The sequence below is a fragment of the Zosterops lateralis genome (assembly GCF_965231275.1).
Source record: "Zosterops lateralis genome assembly, chromosome: 12".
In the NCBI taxonomy this organism is placed as follows: Eukaryota; Metazoa; Chordata; class Aves; order Passeriformes; family Zosteropidae; genus Zosterops; species Zosterops lateralis.
The window spans coordinates 9,720,202-9,739,596 of NC_139772.1; the positions used below are offsets into that span (position 1 = coordinate 9,720,202).

Genomic DNA, 19,395 nt, shown 5'->3' on the forward strand with positions numbered 1-19,395 from the left:
AGGAAATGTTGTGCTAAGACTCAAATTTCTAATTTCCTTTGCACAGATGTAGTTTACTGTATGCAGTAACCCTCAATCATTGAGCAGACAAATACTAGATACACACTTAGGCTGCACATTACTGCTTCAGTGACGTTCCACAGGTGACAATTATAAAGGCCTTAAAGTTTAATTTCACCATATTCTTCTATTTTGTGACTGGTAAAGAACTTATACAGAAGTGAAGCTGAACAAGAAATGCAAGTCAGAACATTTGCAACTCTTTAAAAGTTCATCTTATCATATTAACTAATCACTTGTGAGCAGATGTTAAATATTTGACTTCAGCCCGGAGAGTCAAGGTCCAAAGGAACTTCATTTGTTTAGGCCTAGATTCAAAAAATTATTTCAACTGAATTTAGGCAGAGAGGTCCAAATTACCACAAAACACCAACAAAACAAAACCTCTCTCCTGTGGCTTCCTAAAATTCCTGACAGACAGACACATCTCTGTTCTGCCTTCACTCCCTCTTGAACTGCATCAGTCCTGCAGATGGACAGAGCAGCTACAGCCTGTTTGTGTGACTCTTACAGCATTCAGGATACCCAAAGCACTTTAAACCAAAAGACTGCTGAATCCCACAGAGTTCACCTCGAATCAGCCCTCAGGAGAAGATACTTTGGGGCACACACACACAAAACTTCTTTGGTTTAGAAGTCCTACAATCAGTATCCTACTGCAAACCCTATGGCAGGCACAGCGAGATTCCTGGTCTAGAGCAGATGATGCAAGTTAAAATACATGTGCTGTAGTAATCAAGTGCTCAGCTACACCAGTTACAGAACTCAGTAACATTAGCAGTTACTCCATCACACCTCAGAAACTCACAAGACAACCTTCTGCACAAGCTGTATGGTACTGAGCAAGTTCACACAGTATTAAATTCCTTTTACACAAGTGCTGAACTACAACCTTTCACTTATTCAGTTGAAAGCAAAGGGAAGAAGGTTCACTTTAGAGATGATTGGTATTACTGGCACCAAAAAAGAAATTCTTTTTTCCAAATTTACCAGGTGAGTTTTATTCTCAGTTAACAGTAGAGAATTATAAAGAATTGAACTCATGAACTCATTTTCAGTTTCATGATTACTTGGCTATTACCTCAGTGGAAATTTGAGGTTTACTTATTGAAGCCAACACTGAAAAGAAACTAAATGATGAGTTTATAGTTTCATTACAAATCTTGCAAAGCAACAAATTAAAATCCACATTTTTCATCAAAGAGTCAACTAGTTGGCTTGACATATTACATTTAGATTTAAAAAATTAATTTCTCAATTTGTTTAAGACAGCACAGGAGATACCTGGTTCCTAGAATGTGTTCAGATATTAGAAAACAAGCTTCAGGAAAGCATGTCCCTGCCAGTCCTGTCTAGATTTGAGTGACAGCTTTGTCATCCAGCATGTCACCTGGCCCTACCCCATTTTCTTGTCACCTGCAAACCTCTCTAATAAAGCTGTTAACCAGAACTAGTCTCAGTATGGATCCCTGGGGTATTTTTCCTGTTACCAGCTTTTGTACAGAGTATTAAACACTCTCCCATGCCTGTTCATCCAGTTTTACATTCATCTGATTACTCACCCATTCAGAGCATGAAATCCTAACTTGGACAGATGAATACTGCAGGACATGTGATGAAAAGCTTTACAAAAGCTGAGATAAGTGACATCCACTGCTCTTCTGTCATCCACAAAGGCAATTTTTACCACAGAAAAACATTCCATATCCTGTAAATAGCTCTTCCGTACAGAAAAAAGGCATCTTTCACTTTACAGACAGCTAAAAATTCAGCTCTAAAAGAAAATTAATATTCCAGCAGCTTCAGAACAAGCCCATATCAATGGGAAGGACCACAGGAGGGCAGCAGGACCTTTCTCACGGAGAAACGAGTGGGTTGGGCGCACTCACCGGCACTGCTCGGCAGAGCTCTGCTGAATTAAACCGGAACGTTTTAGGGGTTTCTTTCATATGCCGCTCACAACTGACAGATGGATGCCCGCTTTACGTAAGACAGTATCTCCAGCTCAGTTTTCACAGGTGCTTAAATGAACTCTAATAACCAAGGGGATGTTTTCCCTCAAGTTTAAGAGATCCCAGTGTTACCTAGTTTTACAGCTAGCTGTGGATTGAAAGCAGTCCCCAAGCTACAACCTCAAAGAGTTTAGTAGAGCTACGTGGGCAAGCCCTCAATGTCTATTGTTTATGCTTTACAATTATTCTAAGTTGCTTATCTTTTGGGAGGATTCTCTCCCTACTACAGTACAAGAATAAGCAACTAACAAATTAATAACTTACTCTTACTTCTGTTTTGTACATTCAGACTCCCTGAAGAGTTTCTAAGCCTCTTTTTAATTATTCTGAAGTGATGTGCTATCCAGTATTCAGAATTCCACTCCTTACCAAACTTTAACTAGAGGCCCATTTTTGTATGGAAAATCAAGCTATGAAAAGCCAGTGTCCACAAAGGAGGCAGAGAAGTTCTGTATCTTTATTTGAAACAGCAAAAAAATCCACATTTCTACAGCTATAATTGATGTCTTTCTCTCCTGAAAACTCCTCTCTGCTAAAACCACTCTACAGAATACTGCAATGAGGCCTCAGTGCTGTCTTATGGAGACTAGAGAGAACAAGGTGACGTGAACTCCACCTGGTCATCAAAACCTGCAGCTGGGTTTAGATGGTTATTTTCTTCCTAACACAAGTCTAGAGGAGGTCCTGCATGACCCTTCTTCTTTGAAAGTGATCTTTACAGACAACACTTTAAACCCCAACTCACAAATCTTAGCACCTAGATTCACAAACTGACCTTAGCCTATCAAGATACAAACTTCTGATCTTTTTAAAGACAATGCAGTAAACCTTTGCTAAAACCTAAAACTAGGCACTGCCAGGAGTTACCCTGAAATATGCTTCATAAGTTTCTTAATGAAAAACATGATGCAGTAGAAAAATAATTTTTCAGTAAGCTCAGTTTTCAAATGTTCTCCTTTCATGCCTCCTACTTCATGACAGATTTCAGTACTATCATTAGGGTTTCATCAATTAGCAGTGTACTTGTGGCTGTCACTGTGGTAAGCAGACACAGATGTGTTTGAGGAAACAGCAATGAAAATAGTTTCAGAAACCAACACTTTGATGCCTCAGGTGCAGGTATACTCAATCTACATCAGTAGTACCCAGCTGCCAGGTAAACTTTTAGGACATAGTAAAAGCAGAACATACTAGCTGCTTTCCATTTTACAAAACAGACTGTTTGCACATTTAATTAGACATCAGATCTTTATTTGTAGTTGTTTATCACAATATGATTCATATGCAGAATTCCAGCTTCTCTTTCTGATCTGTATATCCTTGGACAAAATTGTTCTCGAGCACTGTCAAAGAATTAATTTTTTTCCTAATCTAACAAGATTTATAACACTGTCTTGGTTTACATCTGCCTCTGCTAGGACACAAGGGGAACCATCTGCTTCCGGGTACTTCCTTTGCATCTGCAGTGTTTCAGATGTGCAGGTGCACAGCAGAGCTGCTCCCTGCAGGAGTTCCAGTGCTCATTCCAGCTCACACAAACTCACAAACTGCCACCCGGCAGCACAACGAAACGAGCAGAGCTCCCCAATTTGAACCATATGGGAACATGTGATTTGAATATATTCAGAGGCAATATGATGTGAGCAGAGCCCTACACCTTGAAGAGTTAACAGCTCCAGAAGCTACCTGGAGAAAGTGTGTTCCCTGTTCATGCTGCAGGTTGCAGAGGCACGCACTGAGCAGCTGAACATCTCAGCCAAGGCTTGTTTTGTGTTGCTCTGCAGGTCTTCACCTGCACCTCAGATCCTGACCAGGCTTTTAGAGCACATCAGCAAAGACAGCGATCTGTGCACTCAGCTGCTCTCTGCTTTCCCAAGTCACACGGGGTGGCTGCTGAGAAGGATCAAAGCAGTCACTGTGGCAACAGCAGAATCTCAGCAGCACAGCTGAATGAGAACTTGATTGCTCTCTCCAGCTACCTGAAGGCTGTAGTCAGGTGGAAGGTCTCTTCTCCTCAGAAACAAGTGACAAGACAAGAGGAAATGGCCTCAAGTGGCGCCAGAGAAGGTTTAGATGGGAGATCAGGAAAGGTTTGTTAACTGAGAGTGTTGTAAAGCATTGGAACAGGCTGCCAGGGAAGTGGCAGAGTCACCATCCCTGGGGAGATTTAAGGCTTGTAGACGTGACATTGAGGAACATGGGCTGGTGCTGGGCTTGGCAGTGCTGGGGAATGGTTGGACTCAATGGTCTTAGAGGTCATTTCCTACCTAAATGATCCAATGGGTCCTTTGAGCCCTGACCTCAATACCTCTGCAGAACTTCCATGGATAACCAAAGCACAGGAAAGCACAGCAACTGATTTCGTCTGTTAGAGCTTTTCTTGCAAAATTTTATTCCACAATTACAGAAGGGTAGAGGATGAGTATCCTTGGATTATAAGACACACACATGATAAATCCTAAGGCAGAATAAATCACTATAGTTCTGTGGGAACCAAGAACATTAAAAAAATGCTTGTGTTCTAAATCTGTGGTATATGAGACATCTGAAGAAATGCATTTATTAAAATAAGAACAAAAGAGTGGAGGGACAAAGTATTCTTTTGCTCTTACCAGCTGCAGCATTTTGAATGAGTGACCAATACACTATGATCAAGACAATATAATTACCTTGTGAAGTAGTGCTGCTGAGAAAACAAAGATACCATAAAATGTATAAAACCTGCTAAAATTATGATTGCTTGAAACAACAGTTGGATTTCAGGGTGGTGATGTAAAATCTCAGAAGTTTTGATGGAAATAAAAATTAACACGGTGTAAAAGACATCTCCAAAACTGATGAGACACTGACACGTTTAAGAAAATGAAGCCTAAAACAAAAACCACCATTTAATTCTGTATTTTTATGTAACCTATTTGTTTTCTAAATTCTAAAAGGATTCATCCAAACATGAAGTGCTCATGAGTTTCAATGTCCTTTTGAGCAGCAGAATAACCAGTCACATGATCCTATTTTTGGTCATTCATGTGATTTATGATTCTAAGCTTGTGCTCTCAGCGTATGACACTGCCATTCACACTATCCAGAGCTGAGAGCACTTCACAGTGTTACACTGCTGTTGATAGTTTTATTAAGGAAGTACTGGCTGGCTAATTCTAATAAAAGGGTGAAGGCCAACTTTTTTTCCATTGAAGTACTTGTTTATTTCTTTATGGGGGGTAGTGGAGCAGAGATATCATAAAGGTTTTGATTTAGAAGCCATTAGGATTAAAAAAAAAAAAAAAAAGCTACATTTATTTTTTAAAATATTTTCTCAATGAGAAAAAGGGAAATCAGAAAGAAAAAAAATCTATAGGGCTGGCTAAAAGAAGAGAGTAAATACAGAAAGTTTAGCATGGATATTAACAGTAGTCTTCTGAACAGTCTGAGAGGAAGACTGAAGTTTTTGTGATGAAGGAATTGAGAGATACGGAAAAATATAAAGGTACTGTAAAGCTAAAGCATTTAAGTAGCTTGTTTAAAGGCTTGTCTTCTAATCTAATGCTGAGTAAGAACCAACCTTATGCTTGTACCTACAGAATGTCAGTAAAGAAACTATTTAGAAATTCTGAAATCAATTAATGAATTATAATATATAATTAAGCATATACGGTACACAACAAATCTGACACTTATATAATAACAAAATTTGCCTTAAATTATATCCTAACCATAGAATCAACAGGTTGGAGAGAATCAGAAGCATATCCCTAGTTTCCTGCTAGCAAGGAATGGAAGCCAGGGTGAGATTTCTGATTGCCTCTAATCCTGTAATCCTCACAGACACATTATCAAAGTGTAGATAACAGACTGGGAATTTTCTTGTACTCCTGGAACTTGATTTAGTCATTCGGTCAACTCACAAGAGATATGTAACTGTTCACCTAAAGCAGTTCTTTTTTTGTTTGTTTGTTTTTGTTTTGTTTTGTTTTTTTTCACCCACTACTTATTTGCCCCAGTAGATAAAGCTGTAGGCAAGACCCAGCAAGGTTTCTCATTTCAGCCGTGCTAGAATCTCCCTCCTCCAGCTTTTTGCTCTGCTGTCCGGCTACAGGGAAACGAGTCCTGTGACAGCTTTGTAGCTTGACGCTTCAAAAAAGAAGTTATTTCAGATAATACTGAAGTGTCTTTGGCAATGGTTACTTCTAAATTTTGATCTTGAAATTAATACTTGGGGTTTAACGCACTTCATCTTAATATGCTTGAAAAAAAAATACGTAAAAGAGAAGGCTTACAGTTAACTTTGCTGGAATGCACGTGCCCTGTCAGCATGTTCAAGAAATGTATTCCAGAGTGGCTTGACACAGCGCACCTGAGGCTACACTCGTCCTGCCTGGCATCCACCTCTGCCTTTAACAGGCGGGAATTCCCCTCGCTCGCCCTGCAAGCCCTTGGATTGCAATGGAAGACCTGGCGATGCCACGGCTGGGTCACACGAACCGAGCTGCCAGCCCACGGGTTCTGCCTGGGGAGAGGGAGGGAGGGAGGGCCGAGCCTTGGCCGAGGAGCCGGTGTCAAACGCGCCCCCGCGGTTTCCTAGAGCGAAGGCGGCATTCCCGCTGCCGGGCGCGCTCCTCGGGAGGCACGGCCGGGGCGCCCACGGCGGCTGCGTGAGCGCCTGGCGAAAAGGCGCCGAAGCGCCAAGTTTCCCTTTCCCAGGGAAAATCCCCGCTCCCCCGCCCCCCGCCGCCGCCCGGGGCCTGCCCCGCATCCCGGCCCGGCCTCCGCCGGAGCCTCCGGAGTAACCGCGCCCGGGATTGGCTTCTCCCGGCGCAGGGGCCATATTGGATGCGCCCAGCCCGCCGCACGCACCGCTCCATCGCCTCCGCGCCGCCCTCCCCCGCCCCGCCGGGGCCGCTCCTCCCGCGGGGGCTGCGGCGGGAGGGCGAGAAGGTGTCTCGGGAAGGAAATTCGCACGCTCCCGGGTCCCCTCTCCGCCCCCCGCGCGTCCCCGCCCCGCGCACGCCCCTTCCCGCGGCCCGTCCCCGCTCCGCCCGCCTCTTCCTCCCCTCACGCCGCTCCCTCCCTCCCTCCCTCCCGAGCCCAGCCGAGCCGCCGTGTCAGCGCGCGGCGGCGGCCCCCGCGCGGGCGGCCAATCAGCGCGGGGGTGACAAATATGCAAATGCGCCCCCCCGCCCGTGCCCGCGGGTTCTCTGGGGCCGCCGGGGTCGCGGCGCGGAGCGAGTGAAACTTGCCCCCCCCGCCCGCCCCCCGCGCGGGGCCCCTCCCGCGCAGCGCCCGCGGGGAGGAGCGGGGAGAGGCGCGGGGACAGCGCCGAGCACCGCCCGCACCGCCCGCCCGCCGGCCTGCGACACCGCACGGTGAGTGAGTGAGAGAGTGAGTGAGTGCCGCCCTCGCCCGCCGGCTCCCGGGAGGGGCGGGAGGGGGGACACACACGGAGGGAATCCCCGCGGGGGGGAGGGGAAGCCGCCGCGCCCGCGGCCGCCCCGGCGCGGAGCTGTCACAGGCGTGGGGCATCGCCGCCTCCTGCCGGGCAGCGGCGGCGGCTCCGTAATGGCGAACCGGGCGGTGAGTACGTGCGGAGGGGACGGGCAGGCCGCGCTCCAGGTGCCGGAGACACCGGGCGGCCCCGCCGGCCCTGCCCGCCCCTGCTGCCGGCGGCTCGGCGCGGCGCGGCCTGCTCGGCACCCGGGCTCTCCCCGCCGCCGCCCCCGCCCGCTTCCGCCCCTCGCCGACACCGCGGGGCTCCGCGCCGGCCCCTCGCACCTCGCCGGCGGAGGTGGGAGGAGGAAGGGGGGCGGCGGCGAGGCGAGGCTGTTCCCGGGGGCGGCGCGGGTGGAGCGGGCAGGATGGAGGCGGCGGGGGCACCCGGGGATGCGGTCCCGGCCCCGCCGCGCCGCCCAGGGCTGCCCGGGGGTGGGGGCGAAGTTTGAGGGGAGGAATTGGGCCTTCCCGGCGTGGGGGAGAGCCTGAACGTCCTGCCCTCCTACAGGTAAGAAGATGGCAGGGCGAAGGGAAGAGGGCTGGTCTCCTTAGGGAAGTCGGAGGAAAAGGCTGCATGTCCCTTTCCCCCATCGAGGAGGTGGCGGTGGGAGAAAAGGGTTGGGTGGAGGAAGGCAGGGAAGGCAAGGATGTCCCCGGCCACCTTCTGTCGTTGAGGCAGGGAAGGGATGCAGAGCCTCCCAGGCAGAACAGTGGGCATGGCAGACCTGGCTTCTCACCGCACAAGATAATAGAGGTGGGTGGAGGGAGGAATTAAAATAATTTCCCAGGGCAAGTGAAGTACGAAAAAGAGGAGCTGAGTCTGACCGCCCACTGGCTTGGACTGACCACAGCAGGATCCGTGGGAGCAGGGGAAGGGAAGGTGACAGGGCAGGGTTGACACCGGGTGAGGTGTGTCTGGCAGAGATGGAGATGGGCATGCAGTCTGCTGTCCTTCTGGGCTGCAAGATTTCTGGGCTGAGGAGAGCTGATGGTGCATGGCCACAGCTTTCCACTGCATGGGTGGAGACTTAAAAGGGGATTTGGCTGTCAAAGTGCAGGGTTAGAATTTACAGACAGGCGTTTTACAGGCAGGGACTGCAAGCTGACCTCCTCCGGGGATGACAAGGAGAGGATTTCCAGGCCAGCTCAGTACTGTTGGTAGATGGCACTGGGTGGATAAGTGGCATGCATCTTTATTCTAGTGAAGTGGAGAAATTATCACATTTCCCACTGAGGCTTAACAGGCTGGAAGGTTAAAACCTCTTCATTCCTTCTTTACACACAAATTTTTGTGAACAGGGATAAAAGCCAGGTGGAAAGGATTCTGAATTCTCTCTTTTTGGCTGCATAGCTTTGACAACAAGGTTGATGCACACACTTTCAGTCTGTAAGAAATGGTTTGCTCTCCTCACTGATGTATCATAAGTGCCTTGAATCTTTAGTATCTGGGAACTTCGTTCAGTTCATGAAAGCCATTTAACTTCATCAGTGTGAGAAAACACAGCTCGATCTCTCTCCATTATGTAGAAGAGAGCTAAACCCTTCAGTGTTACAATCCCTGCTCATGGGGGACAAAGTAACAATTTGTGGGGCAGGACAGGGTTTCTAGTTCTGTTGTGTATTTTTTGAGACTTTAAGAAGTAGCCTTAAAAAGTAACCCTCCTCTCTCAGCTAACTAGGGTACTCCTGAGAGCTCACTGCAACTGTTTTTAAACCTGGATCATCCAACACCATCAAGTTCCCAGTTGGCAGGTGTGAGGTAAAAATAATTATTTCACCTTGTTTTTTACATGTAACTGTTTGTGTGCAGTTACACACATGTTTATAATTCAAAACAGAACATTAATATTCAGTAATTTTTGAGCAAAATCTGCATTTTTATCCTGTCTCTGAATTTTAATTTGTTGTTGCACAGATGAACTTTTTTGTTAGTTTCACAAGGTAAATATTTTAAAATCAATAATTATTCCTGTCTTAGAGTTTGTGACCTGTTAAAGAATGAATGCCTTTTAGGTTTTCTAGTTTCTACACAGCCTCAACACCTTATACCTGTAACTAATAATGACTTTTCCATTCTTCCTGCATCTGCCATGAAGTTTCCAAAGTGCCACGGACTTCCATGCCCAGATTGTGTAAACCAAAGAGCAAGATTTAATATGCATGTTTTTGAATGTTAACCACTTCAGGGATCAGTGTGCCAGGCCCTTTGCCCATAACTCACAGGCACATGGAGAAGTTGGTGGGATGCAAGGTAGGATGTGAACTTCAGGTATCAACAGCTCTGTGCTTAAGGGTCATTGTGGACTCAAACCTTAAAGTAAATGTGAAGGAGTTTTTTTTCTTTCCCTGTTAGTAAGCTGCATCAATTTACTTTGAATTTATAAGATGAGAAGGGTAGGCATCTGTGTAGTTACAGTGCATCTGTGCTGGTTTACTTTGTCCTAACTGGCTTATTTGTATTTAACCAAATTGTTCTATTTATACAACTTCATGCTGCTTTTCATGGTGAAGCTGTACTAATTCATGCCACTCAGAGAAAGGCTATCATTTCTACTGTATAAAGGAGTGGAATTTGAAGTTTTAGAGTTCTTCAGAATTTTGAGGAGTCCCTTCTCATTTCACATGAGCTGCTCGTGCTAAATGCTCCTGAAGATTAGTCCAAGAATTCAGTTATCCAAAAATGCTGATGAAGGCAGAGTGTGGTTTTTAAAAAGTATTCCTGGTGGTGTTATCTAAAAGATGTATGACATGAACCACTACTGAGAGACTATAAGGACCCCAAACCAGACAATTTTGATTTGTTTCCTTTTATGAGTGAGATAAGTTAATGATGCAGGCAGATTAAACCCAAAAGATTGACATGCTGCTTTAGAATTGCCTTTTTTTGAAACCTGTGAAGTATGTAGATGCACATTTGTTCTCACTTCGTTTATAGGGTTAGTTTTAAGGGGTTTTTTTTAAATGTATCTTACAATAAAAGTATTCCCTATATTTATGGTACATGTATCCTTCAGACACTTCAAAAGTACAGGTAAGCTGGACTATTACATATTTTATGGGTTCAGATTCCTTGCAGTGCATTTCTTCTTTTTCTGTATGAGTCTTGTAGAAAGAAGTGCCCAAATACCTGCATCATCATATTTCTTTGATAATTTTCATGCAATTGAGGGTGGAGACAAATGGTATATCCTATTCATCACTGAATTGCAGTATTCTCTTTCTTTCCACCATCATATATGACTTGAATTCTCAGTAATGCTTGGTACTTGTGTTTATAAATTATCCAGTAGTCCATCACACCCAGATTCTCTCCTAACCCTAATTTTGTCAATACTTTATATTCTTCCACTGACCTATCTAGAGTTGCCCTTTTAATGATCTCAGCCCTATCAAGCCATGGAGATGTGAGTTTAATGAAGACTTTGATATCTCACACTTACTCAGGTTCCCATTCTATTTCCCAATGCTCTTCCTGTAGTCAGAAGTGGGGCCTCAGGAATGTGGAGCATCCGAGTACACGGGAATGGGTGATGGAGAAACCAGCTGTTTATTCAGTCAGACCTTCAAGAATTGATAGTTAGCATTATTATATTGTTGAAGTGTTCACTTTCTCCTTCAGCAAAAGAAATTGTCATGCTAAGAAGTGATTATTTTGCTGATGAAACAGCAACTGGAAAGTATTTGCAGCTTTTGCTTTGGCTGAAGGAGCAGCAAGATTCCCATATTTAATCTGACCAGTTCATAAATGTGAGAGTGAGCTGAACACACAACTTTCTTATTTACAGCAGTGCAGGGAGGAGAGATCGTTTTTAAGCAGTATTTTTTCCTAGAAGTGTTACAAGAAAAAAGTATAATGTGGTTTGCAATGACTATGTCTTTGAGTAACTGCAGTGTTGAAAACTTGCAGAAGACCAATTCTAAATATTTTTAACAGTGTGCATAAGATTTATCTTGACTTCAGAAACATGAGGACCTTAAGAGTACTTTCAAAATGTGTATTTAATAGAATTCAGACATATACTCTGCTACCTCTTAGAGTGAGCTTTAGTGATCAAGTAAAAGACTACTTCTGGATGCACCTTGGATCCAAGTTCCACCTTCAATGCTGACTTTACATTACATTCACTTTCTAAGCTGCAAGAAAAATATTACAAGGTAGGAAGCATTTTTTTTAAAAGTCAGAATTCAGCAGAAATTCATTGGTAAGATATGGCATCTGTCAGTGAGCAGATGTGTTGAAATATTCAACTTCATTCATACAGACTATCCAGGCACTGCCAAATATTAATGTCTTTAGGCTGACAGTGTACATGCATCTTTCTCTTTGTAAGTGATATATTTTTGTTTTAATCTTAAGTCAACAGTTAGAATTTGCAGGAAGATGGAAAAATGTTCCCATCCTTTTTTTGGAGACAAATAGTAATTTTGACTTTGTTCTTTATCTGAGTCATATTAGAAAATGTAACTGGTTACCAAATTGTTTCCATCTGCAATGTTTTCTTGGGCACTTTCCCTTGTGCTGCGTGAGCAGTATTAAAAGGTTTGTTCACTCTTTTATGTTGGTCACTAAAATTCAGGAATTCCTCCAAAATCTGTTCTGTAAATGGCTTTTGAAGAGAAATGGTTTTATTACATTTGATACTTAACACCCTAGTGAAGAAACTTTTAAGCGTCAGAAAGACTTCATTGGTGTAATGCCATGAAAGTCTGCCCATCTGATATTCCATATGTTATCGGGAATCTGAGAATTCAATACAATATATTTGTGTTTTCAATTACCCTGTAGTAAAGCTACTGTAGTTGTGGCTTCCACCTACATGAGAAACAGTGTTAGGTAAGACAGTGGGCTTGAGTCCATATAATGTGATGTTGCTGGTTTCAGCATGTAGTTCTTCAAAGTATTTCTTTGCTGTTTTTCAGAAGCTAAATCTAAATTTAGCTTCAGAGACGAGTTTTTAGGTAAGTTTATAAGAATCAATTCATAAATACTCTTGACAAGGAGATGAGTATTGTCCCATTTAACTGGGGAAGTTTCTTAAAAGTTCATTCTGACTGTCAGACTCTTGTGACAGAGTATTGGTGTCACAGGAAAAGTTGTCTGGAGTCTCTTTCTGTTGCAGGAGAATTCAGGAACATGTCCTGACTATGCTGGAAACCATGAGACAAGATAAGGAATGATGTTTTGCTTGAGTTATTAGTTGCAATTGATTTCCTAATTTAAGAACAGTATACTGAACAAATTGTGAACTCAGAGTCTCTTGCTTAACATGTGCCTAGGAGGAACTCTTTTAGGAAACTTTCATATCAAATCTCCTTAGAAATACTTTTTAAAAAAACCCCAAATAACAAAACAACAGAAAACTTGTACACAGCCTCCCTCTGCATGGGGCAGGCCTGTGATACAGATGAAACTCCTTATGCCAGTAAATGTAGTGTGGAGTGGGATGGCTGAACCTGGTTTGTTCAGTAAAGTATTGGCATATCCTAATCTGGCAGTGTCAAGACTTAAAATTGTGCTCTTTTTTTTTTTCCCAAATGCAGATTTCTGTCAATGTCAAGCCTTCACAGCTGCCTGTACTCATCAATCAGGATCCATAGGCATCTGTAAAACAGATCCTTTGCACTGTTCTAGTTGGTACTTCCAGGTTATAAACTTGCAGTAGTTTGCAGAGATGCTTATCAGAACATGAGACTTATTTGTGCTCTGAAGTCTTCTGTCTCAGATGTTTTGTAACAAAATCTTGGGTTAGGTCACATGTGAAAATAAAAAGGTTTTTTTTATGATTTTTAATGCAAATGTTTCTCTAAATCTTAAAACAGCCTAAATGTTCCTGAGGAAAAGAACCAGAATTCAGAAACATATTTTGTAGGTCTAACTTGAGATGTAACACTGAAATTGATGACAAAACAATAGGAAGCTTGTAATGTTTACATGTGAAATCTCAGCGGCACCAGAGGATTTACTTTTTAAACTTACAAGGAAGTTTGTGTAATTCTTTCTAGTGATCAGAAGTAAACTGCAAACTATAAATACATTACACTGAGTATGTTACTCTCTTTTAACAACTAAACTTCCAAAAGAGAGATTTGTAATTTGTACAGATACACTAAAAAGGAAAAAAGTTGGGTGTAGCAGTACTTAAATCTGAAGAACAAAACATGGGAGGTTTTCATTATCAGTATTAGAAGTAGAAGGAAAAAAAAATCACTGAAATCCTGAAATTTATGAAAATTTCCACAGGTACACTTCAGAGAAACAAAATTGCAATATTTCAAGAGCAGTACTGGTTACTAATATGGATTCCTTCAGTACTCTCATGGCCAAATGCATTAACTTCTTAACAGCTATTTTCACTAAAATAAACTGTTCTTTGCAATAAGGTATTCCAGACTCCTGGTATCTCTAGATTTCTATCAATAGCAACAGATTAACATGTCATCATTCTCTGTATTATTATTGTCCCTTTATTGCAATTGTCATTTTCATGCTGTGGATGTTAAAATAGAAGGTATATATACACTTCTGCCGTTTTAATGCAAAGTCTAATAGGTTTGATAAACAAACAAGAGGAAGGGTTAAAGCTAAATTGAGAGACCGTATGCTGAAGCAGCAAATGCACACCTACACGTTTTGTTCTGCAGGTGTGCTTTGAGGGCAATAACCTTTGGCAGAAAGGTGAAGAAGGTAGTTGCAAATAATAATGTCTTCAACTGATGCTGTTAAATTTTCTAAAGGTATTTGCCAAGACTGAAGAGATAAAAGCACACAAAGATGTTGTGCTAAACAAAACTGTTTTATTACATTTTACATGATGTTTTAGAAAACAGAAATTTGTGTAGAATTGTTGGTTTCCTATTAGAAAATGCATATAAAAATCTGTGGTTTAGTGTCCAGAATAAGAATCAGACTCACAGAATGGGTCAGGTTGGAAGGGACCACAGTGGATCAGCTGGTCCAACCTCCTCGCTCAAGGAGAATTACCCAGGACACAGGGTTGTGTCCAGCCAGTTCTGGAATACCCCAGTGAGGGAGACTCCACAGCCTCTGGCGGGTCTGTTCAGTGCTCGGGCTCTGCACAGCAGAGAAGTCCTTGCTCAGGTCCAGGTGGAACTTGCTGGGCATCAGCTCCTGCCCCTTCCTCCTGTCCCACTGCTGGGCACCAGGGGCAGAGCCTGGTCCATCCTCTGACACCTCCTGCAGATATTTAGAGAAATTGCCAAAATACTGTTGTTGGCTTCTTTTTTTTTTTTTTCTTAGGAAGAGTAATGCTTTAGAAATTCAGAAACCCAAGGAAAATGTGTGCACTTAGGGAAATGTATATTTTCAGTATCTTAGGAATACACAATATTAGTTGGACTGTGAAAGATTTTGTTTAGAACTTTGTAAGGTGGTTCAGTATGGATCTGGGCATGCTTAAAACAAATGTAGTTCTGGTTCTGATTAGTAAAGTATAACTTGTATTTTATATCAGTTAATTGTACCAATTCAAGATTTAAAAGCAAGCATTAGGACCTTCTCCCAAATAATTTTTTAACATATTACACTTAGAGATACATATGTATGTATATATGTGTGTTTAAAAGTTCACATGCAGTATAGCTTATGTGAGAATATGTGGAGATAGATCCTATTTTGGAGCTTATAAAAGCTCTATGTTCCTTTTGTGTGGATTTCTCTTTGGCACTTCATCTAATTATTAGTGAATCTTCTGCTGTCAGAAGTATTTTTTATATTTCAAATTTAGTATACGGTACTGAAGACCTGGTAAATGTATATCTAGTTACATATGGTTTTTTTTTCTTCCTTTCAATGTAGGACTTTTCAAACTTTTAAGTATTTCAAAATTGTCTCCGTATTGGAAGCTGTTCAAGCAAGTGGACACTGTTCTAAAGAGTAAGAAACATCTCTTTTTTTTCTCTTTATTTTGAGGGTTCAAGAACAGTCCAGTTGAGGAAGGATACACAACTGTTTTAGATAGCCAAGAACTTAAGATAGTGTTTGTCTTATATGGTAGTTACAGGTGAATTAGGTTTCTTTTTTTACTGTTGAACTCTCAGGTAGAATAAATGACTTGCTTGCAAGTTTTCAATTTTTTTTGTGTGTGCTTTGAGGCTTTTACACAGTGGCCCTAGAACACCATCATACACATTTTTCCCTTAAACTTTGTAATGTTTTGTAGCCTCTTTCAGATTAAAAAAAAAAAACTCTTGAAATTGAGCTCCTCTCCCAGCTACCAAGGCAAGAAACAGGATAGAACTGTCATGCAGGTACTCTCTGCCTGAAAGGCACTGTCAGTTCCCATCGAAGTCCACTGTCAGTGTGGAACAGCTCACTGCTGTTAAAAGACATGTACAGGGTTTCTCTGACAGGTTTAAAACTTTTCTTTTTGCTGTTGTTGGTTTTGAGCATTTACATCCTGTCTTAAAGTTAGCCTAAACCTTTTGGTTTTGTGGCACAAACTGCCCTTCATCCTAAGGGGTTTGTAGATTTGGGTTATTTTTAGTAGTCCTACAAAATGAATATGTACCTATTTACCAGACACTTACAATCTCACAGCTGCTAGTGATTGTCTATTAATTCTGGTGTTCTTGTTCTGTGGTATCTAGTGAGCTTTTGAGTTTCAGGTATTGCATTTGAATGTACACTCCTGAAGTTGGTAATTGTATGACTTGTTTAACATGCTTCATTTTCAGGTCTCTGATGATGAGGTATCCATCTGGATCTAAAACACATCTCTGAACTTCTTAATTCTTCATTAAAGAGATGTGTTCTATATTCATGGGTAAGAATATTTTTATTTTGACTTGGGCCAATTTTCTTAATTATCTTGTGATACATTTTTAATTTAGAAGATTTCAGCAGCTTATTTTTGTCTTAAAGGTTTATCAGGAACTTTTACAGTATAAGGTTCATTAGGTGCCTGTGATAGCTCTTAATTTTGATCCAAGGTAATAACTAAACTTTGGAATTCATATGTCTAAATATTAATGTTTTAATTAAATCACTAACTCTTAGTATTGCAGACAGAGAAACAGTGGTATATAGGTAAAGAATTTAAAAATTGGTCTGTGATTTGTGAGTCATTTTCTAATATGTATACAGTTCTATGGGCTTTAACTGTGCATCTTGGTATACATATTTTGAATTTGGACTTTTGGAAAGAAAGTGATTCTAACTTGGAATGCAACCAAAGCAAAGGGTCTGAATTTTGTGCAATCAAAACAAACAACACTTCTCAATAGCATAAACCTTACTTAGTCTGTAGAAACTTTGTGGTATTACACACACCTGCACTTCAAAACAATAGGGAAAAAAAAAAAACAACCACAAAAGACTCTCAAGATAATAGCATTTTTTTCAAAAAGCTACTGGTATTTTTAATTTTTGTATGTCTCTGAAGAAAACAGTTAAGTGTAAGCTATGTTTACTTCATACATTACAGAATTTGGTTTTATATCTTCTCTCTCTATATTAAGTACAGTTTGCTGAAATATCATTTTGAGGCTTCATAAATTCACCTGGAGTTAAAAAATAATGTTAACATGAATCGCTTAATGAAGTACAGTAAGTAGCTTAAGCATTGCTGTGGGGCTTTTTGATACCATGTTGTTTTATACAGAGTTGTGTGAAATACTTTCTCATTGGGCTGGTTTTGCTCTATTCAGCTTAAGCAAAGCTGTTCTCATTAAGGAAGTTGTCCTATTCATAGTGAAGGTAGACATGGTTCAAAATGGTAGAAATTTGCCTTCAGTTGCATTAGAGGATGGATTTTCTTCCCAAGTAAAATGTTTTTTGTATTGTTGGCTCACTTGAAATTCCATAAACAACCTTAAAAAATAGATAGCCGCTAATATAGCCTCTTTTTTTCTTATTTACATTTGTTATATTTATTTCCCAGAGGCTACTTGCATGAAACGAGGAGAGGTTGAGGGAGGGAGTTTGTGCATGTCTGGGGAGTAGAGGAAGGGAAGCAGTTCCATGGGATGTTAGGTGCAAGCAGGATCAGTGTAGGAATGGGAACAGGCTGCTGTGATGACTCTGACAAGCACACACAGGCCACTGTGCTCCAGTTCTTTGCTCTTACTTGGAGCTGGAACTGAAGCCATGGACTGGAACTCAGTTCTGAGAATTTAGTGTTTAAGCCCATATGTTTCAAATCTTCATAATCTTCATATTAAAATTCAAGATACTTGAGTGATCTTTTGAGTATTTTAACATGATGTCTGTGAACTCTGTAGCAGAAAGAGAATTCTAAACAAAACCAGTATGTTGAGGGTAGGATTTTACTAATGGGAAATATAATTAGAGATAATTAGAAATGCATACCAATGAAAAGTAATTTTAATCTAAAATAATGCATATGTATAGATACAATTGGGTGTATGGGTTTTTATTTGGGTTACCCAACCAGGCTACCCAACCAAGCTTCATCCAAATTTTAGTGATAAGAAAATCTTTTCAATCCATACTTAGTTACAGATACCATGGCACTCTAGTACAAACAGTCCTTTCCATTAGGGAATAAAAGAGTTTATGTCTACTAAATCTTCTTCTTTAGTCTTCTGTATGACTGGGATTTTGAGGAAATTATGTCCCTCTGTGCCTTTTAAATTTAACATGTACATTGATCTTTAAATCTACAATAGAATATCATTTATATTGACGCATCAGCAGGAAGTAACTTCTGTGTTATTTAATTAACTCAGCTCTTTGAACTTGGCTAAAGCTTTAGTTCAAATCTGACAAGTAATGATACTGTAATTGTCTTTTAATATTGGGAATGTCTCATTTCTAAATATTGTGCAGAAATGATCAGGTTTTTGAGTGTCTGGGTTTTACCATGCCCCTCTTTTGACACAGTATTCCATCTGCTAATAGATGGGCAAATCACAGCAAGCCACAAAGCTGTCATGCTGTTGCATGTTACATAGACTTTAGCGAATACAGTGATTTTTTCAGTCTCTAGCAGACTTCTTGTTTGTTATGCCTGGTTGCATTGCTTCCCTAAAAACTCCCCAAAACTAAACCCTTTGCAAACATGTAATGTAAAACTCTTAACTATGAACTCTCTGTGTCCTTTTCCCATAGTCTGGATTTCTGTTATGTCATGCTTTTATTACTTAATTCCTTGTGGTTGTTAACTTGTCCCTAGCTTCTCCGAGATGGCTTCTGTTATTTTTCTGAATAGCCATAGTTTCAACTTCTTTTGGGAAAAATGGCCACCAAAGTTACTGATTTCTCTTATTTTTGGTACTGTCACACATCAGTCATGTGGAGCAGTGCTACCTCGTGTATCAAGAGTCTGAAAGTGCAGATATCATGGTAATGTGCTTAAGCTCCACCTGATTTACTTGTTTATAACTAGAGTAGCTTGTTTTCTGTTGTCACTTCAGCAAAAGAAGTCAAAAAAGCCATGAAATAAATACAGAATGAAATAAAATACATCAGAATTTTTATTATATTCCTTTACTGCTACCCCCACTTCATGTTTTCAGAGTGAAATTTGATTTCCTTATGTGTTTGTATGAGTTCAGTTTTTTTGATGTATTCCATAAAACAGATCTTGTTTTCCTTTTCTTCTGATATACGACAGACATGAAGTTTCCTTGAAAATTATGGGCAGAAGTACTTCCCTGGTCAAAACCCAAATTATCTTTGCAACAGACTTGTGTTCAGGCTATCTATAGTAGTATTCTTTCTAAAAGAGGTTTGGGTGGTTGGTGGGGTCATTTTGGTGTGGTTTTGTGTTTTTTTTTTTTTTTTTTTTTTTTTTTTTTTTTTTTTTGTCACTTCACAATCTCCACTTTACATAGAAGCTTTCTTCATAATAAATTAATG

General features: G+C 41.2%; 1 protein-coding gene across 6 annotated transcripts in view; it reads left to right on the forward strand.

Moving 5' to 3' along the window:
* Window positions 1-7,315: 7,315 nt before the first annotated feature.
* Window positions 7,316-19,395, forward strand: part of CHD9 (chromodomain helicase DNA binding protein 9) — an 85,260-nt gene continuing 73,180 nt past the window's right edge. For 2 of the 6 annotated variants that reach the window (XM_083870517.1, XM_083870516.1), the window contains exons 1-3: window positions 7,316-7,432; window positions 15,373-15,450; window positions 16,251-16,339. The gene's annotated coding sequence lies outside the window, so the exon portion shown is untranslated. Of the gene's footprint in view, window positions 7,433-7,621; window positions 7,641-15,372; window positions 15,451-16,250; window positions 16,340-19,395 lie in introns of those variants that run through there. The other 4 variants (XM_083870510.1, XM_083870512.1, XM_083870513.1 and 1 more) reach the window with 3 other exon arrangements.